The sequence below is a fragment of the Cervus elaphus genome, chromosome 31 (assembly GCF_910594005.1).
Source record: "Cervus elaphus chromosome 31, mCerEla1.1, whole genome shotgun sequence".
In the NCBI taxonomy this organism is placed as follows: domain Eukaryota; kingdom Metazoa; phylum Chordata; class Mammalia; order Artiodactyla; family Cervidae; genus Cervus; species Cervus elaphus.
In genome coordinates this window covers 6,709,213-6,714,679 of record NC_057845.1, presented here as the reverse complement: position 1 = coordinate 6,714,679, position 5,467 = coordinate 6,709,213, and positions in this window count along the sequence as shown.

Genomic DNA, 5,467 nt, shown 5'->3' with positions numbered 1-5,467 from the left:
CTGTGGTTGATAATAGACTACATTCCAGATAGATCAGGTAATGGCTTCCGTGTCATGGAACAAATATCATGAAACCCCAGATGAAATTACTGTTCAACAACACATTAAATCTGGTGGCAGTTTATATGTCTAAGAAGTGAGCTGTGCCCACGTGCAACCAAGCAGATCATTCCATTTCCTCAAATCCATAAATTCTAATGCTTCCCTTTTTCCTAAACTCTCCTGAACCCATACCATTTCACTCAGTCATAAAAATAAGATATTTTCCCTTACTCACAAATCTCAATGGATTTTTTTGTTACATAGGACATGCCTCAACTAAAATCCTCCCTTATTGTAGTTAGATTTATTTTTTTTAATTTAGTAGAGTAATAGGAACTTTATCCAAGAAACCTAAGGTTTTGTTCAAAAAAATTGTCTAATCTTGGTGACTAATTCTATTTAATAAAGCTTGGGTACTTTTCTCCCATATGGTACATACTCTGAAGTTACTTTTCTTTGTATAGAAGAATAGCACATTTGGTTACCTGGTTTCCCATTTTATAGCTGATTAGAAGCATGAAAACAAAATAGTTTGAGGGGATAAAAGCTGAACAAAGCAGACACGCTTAGAAAAACGAAAAACCCAACCTCAAGGGAGAAGAGTAAAAACTAAAACAAAGGATGATGAGAATCAAAAGCATAGCTCACTATATCTTTTAGTCTAAGGCCAAGTAACCCAATATGCTTTGGTGGCCCTGAAGGCACCAGAATTTACATAATACCAAACAATTTTTGTACTTAATAATAATCTATATAAGGGTGCTCATCACACAGTATTCATAAAAAGGAAAAAATGTTGAAATAGACTTATCATCAATGGAAAAACTATTAGGTAAATTATAAAGTTCCATTCAGTTGAATATTCTACAATCTTTAAGTGGTGTTAAAAAAGAAATTTTAAAAAGATAACCACAAAAGCATTCTGAAAAAAGTTGAAACCATGTCTTATAAATTCCATTCAACCAAGCTGAGAAGTATAATAAATTCAAAGATACCATTCAAGATGGTTAAAATTTAAAAGGCATAATAATTAAAGAAATGCAGCTTGAGTCCTCATAAAATCTTGTATATGTAATAATTCAGTTTTTCAAGATGCAAGCTAAATAATGCTGTCCTAGGAAGTGGGCCAATCATAATATGATTTGCTCTCAGATCATTTTCTAAGCTTTCTTAAAGTTATCCTAGTAAAACAATAACTATCTTAGTCTTAAATAGAATATTTAGATATAGCAATCACAGCAAAGATGGCTTTTCCCTTAAAAAGACATAAGAAATACTGAAAATAAAGTAAAAAATGCCAGTTTAACCACATATAAGAGTCAGATGGCTGGATGGCATCACTGAAGCAATGGCCATGAACTTAGGCAAACTCCAGGAGATGGTGAGGGACGGGAAGGCCTGGAGTCCATGGGGTCGCAGAGTCGGACATGACTGGGTGACTGAACACAGAACAACTAGAATCAGAAGCATGTTGCTTCATACAGTATAGAAAAGCCTGAGTCACAAACAGGCATTTATCATCACAACCATATATTGTCCATCTGAGATGGAGAAATTGTATGACCCCAAGTGTCCCCTCCAACTCTTAATTGTCTGTAGTTCAAAGTGTCCTACACTAGGAAAAGCCTGTTTGGGGAAGTTCATCAACATAAAAAAGATGAATGAACTCTGCTACCTCTATTACGTCTACTCTGTACTAATTTAACTTCTTATATTTATTTCTCTGCTGTTCTGGAAGTTTCCAGGCACTGTTTATTTTCGCTCTTAACAAGCCTACATATTCCAAATGTCTCTGTTGCCACAGTTTCCAGCTAGGGCTTTTCCCACTTACAACTATCAGTGGTCAAACGATTTGTCGCATTATCTCCTTTTGTCCAGTACAGAATTTATATAACGTCTCGTCCTTCACATTACCTATTTCAGAAATAGGAATTCTACTACACAAACATTTCTGTTATCTTCATTGTCCTACATTTACTTCTACTATTTACCCAAGAGTTCTATCTAAATATTTTAAATTGGTACATCTCAGGCACCAATCAGAGTCGAAGTAAACTCGATTCCAGTGGATATAGGTTGTGAATAATTATTATGCCCATACCAGTGCATGCCAGCCGAGTGTGAGCCCCAGGTCAATCCCAAAATGTTCCAAAATATTACAGTTACAGTTTTTCTTCTATCTCTTTTGGACAAATCAATCTTCATGAAATGTCTTCTATTTTCCCCTAATCCATAACTCTTTTCCTCACATGGTTTAGTACTACACCTTAAGCAAGACTTTTTAACTGGCTCTATTTATAAGATGCTAGTCCTGGGTTTCGGCAGCGTTGCTCTTTCAGGCTTCCCAGGAGGCTCAGTGGATAAAGAACCTGCCTGCTAAGTCAGAGATGCTGGAAATATGAGTTCAGTTCCTGGGTCAGGAAGATCGCCTGGAGAAGAGCATGGCAACCCACTCCAGTATTCTTGCCTGGAGAATCCCATGGACAGAGGAGCCTGGTGGGCTACAGACCATGGGGTCGCAGAGAAGACTCAGACATGACTGAAGCAACTGAGCAGTCACAGTTATGTGCAAATTAATTACACGACCTAGTTGAAACAGACCCATGCCTATAAAGACACAAAATGCCAAAACTGACTCAAAAATAAATAGAAAATCCAAACAAGCACATAAAAAGTAGAGAAATTTTGGAATTGCCCTGAGGGTTCTTTTCCACTAGCACCACTTGTATTCAAATACAAAACAATAAAATTAGACCCCTACCTCACACCACATGCAAAAATTAACTCAAAATGACCTAAATATAAGAACTAACACTATAAAACTCTTGGAAAAAGACATAAGCATAGTTCTTTTATTTTGATCTGGGGCTTCTTCACGCATTGAGAACTAGCCCCTTGTCTGACAAATGAGTTGTAAATAGGTTTCCAAGATTAGCATTTTTTTACTTTGCTCATGGTAGGTTTGCTAGGCAGTAATTTCTTATATATTTATGGAACTAAATTTAATCATTTTTTGTTATGGTCTAAGGGCTTTTTTTTTTTATACAGTTCATGAGGTTCTCACGGCAAGTATACTGAGATGGCTTGCCAGTCACTCTTCCAGTCGATTACCTGGAAAAGTCCCTGATGCTGGGAAAGATTGGGAGCAGAGGAGAAGAGGGCTTCAGAGGATGAGCTGCCTGGATGGCATCACTGATGCAATGGACATGAACTTGAGCACATATTGGGAGATGGTGAGAGACAGGGAGGCCTGGCATGCTGCAGTCCATGGGGCCACAAAGAGTTGGACATGGCTAGGTGACTGAACGACAGCAGCAGAAAGTTTTGTAGCACACCTAGAAGGGTCTTTCTCACCCTGAAATTATTAAAATATAAATGATCAGTGTGGAGGAGACTGCTTTGATGTTCACAAAAAAATCTCTTAAAGAATCAAAGTCTCAGACTATATCAGTCATAAAATTCAAACCGCAAAACTATGTGAGGCCGATACCTCAATTTCAATTTCTCGCCAAGAACCTAGCAAGAAAAGGAAAAATGCTCTGTGTTCTCCCTGTTCCACTGGGCGGTTACTTCCTAATCCATAGATGGGTGCCACTTGTCAAGGGTCCAACTTAAGGAACGTGCAAGTTCCGAGACACATCTCTCACCAGGTCAATACGTATCCTCTTCCACGTCGCAGATGTTAGAACCAAAACCCTCACATCAAGACTGACAGCTCAGCTCACTCACCATCAGCTCACATGCTTTCTACTCTCATTTTTATTTCAGGCTTACAGCCCAGTACCTGGGATTTTCTTTTCTTTTCTCAGCTATGCATTTAGAATAATGTGTATTAGACGTTGCTCCACACTTCTGAGTGTTGTAGCAGCAGAATTTTAGGCCATTTACTTTGCCACATTTCCTGAACCCATTCTTCAATTTTTTAAGGGTTTCACTGCCCTTCACTATGGGAAAGCAGACACAGATTACTAACAGAGATGTGAAATCACAAGAATTCTGGAAATCTTGCAAAATTATTCATGCTAAAAACTGCAAAATGATAGCCTCTGACATTTTTTTTATTTAATTTAGCTCAGAAGCTAAATTGCCCACTACTCTTCTTTCCTAAGAAAGGAGCTTATGAAACCTGCTTTAATTACCAGCTCTTCCAATTTCTAATAGTCAGGTCAACTCTTTCCTCCATAATGGCACTTTTGTAGCATAGAAGTTTTATTCCATGAGCATGAACAGGAAAAGCTCCCTTGGTTTACAATGGGTAATTGCAATTCCAGGAATCTCTTGACAACCAGTTCCTACGTTGAGCAAAAGTCAGTTTCCAAATAGGAGAGATTTGACCTTCTGGTACAATTTTAGAGCTCCTTCTCTAAAGTAGAACTCTGTGGAGCTCAAGAATACTGTAGGGGAATCACAACCCAGTGCCTAATGGGATTTTGTTTAATATATAAAATATACTTATATTTTAAAAATAGCGATTATTTATTTGAAATTCAAAATTAACTTGGTGTCCTGTATTTTTATTTGCTAACTCTGGTAACCCTACTCTACAGTAGTGCAGGGATTTTTTTTTTTTTTTGGTGGCTCATGGTCCTGTGAGCTTCTTGGGTAACTTCAGAGAAAACGAAGACTTGTTTGGGAAAATCCTAGTACCTACAATCGCACAGGGGCTCAGATACGACCGCATAATAATGGATAGTTTCAACAAAGTTCATGAGAAAGAAAGACAAAACTGTTTCCCAGTACCTTCCACAGTTCCTCCCAGATTCAAGTCCTAAGTCCACATCAGTGAGGGTAATAAGGGCTGCAGTCCGGTGGATGCAATCAGTGGATCAGGTTGTCACTGCAGGTTTCTCTAATCCGAAGACTGTTTTCCTAGAAAATGCATTCCTACACTTTCCTTACGAACCTTCAGCGTCTCCTACCACTGATAAATTGCACTGAAGGGTTTAGACCCCACTAAATCCTTTTGCACTTGGATCTCTTCTGTGTAACTGACATCAGTTAAGCAGTTAGATGCCCAGAATTATGAAACTCTGCCTATGCCTGAGGAAATGGTGAAATATTCTGAGACAAAAGCAGTTTCTGACCTTACCAAGTGACTCTAGCTATGAAAGTCTGGCTATTAAATCTATTTCAGAACAAGTAGAAGGTAATAATGTTAAATCCTGGGGCAGCCAACCACAGCGATGATATCATGTGCCCATCTGCTGACTCCAGGACAATTTTAAGATTTCCTCTCACTCAACTTTCATCTCTAGACTCTGATTCAAAATAGGTCTCCCAGGTCTCACTGAAGCCTGTCTAATGATTCCAGCCTTAAAATGCTTATAAATCAATAGGGATTCATCAGAATGCATGCTAAGTCACTTCAGTCGTGTCTGACTCTTTGTGACACCATGAACTATAGGCTACCAGGCTCCTCTGTCCA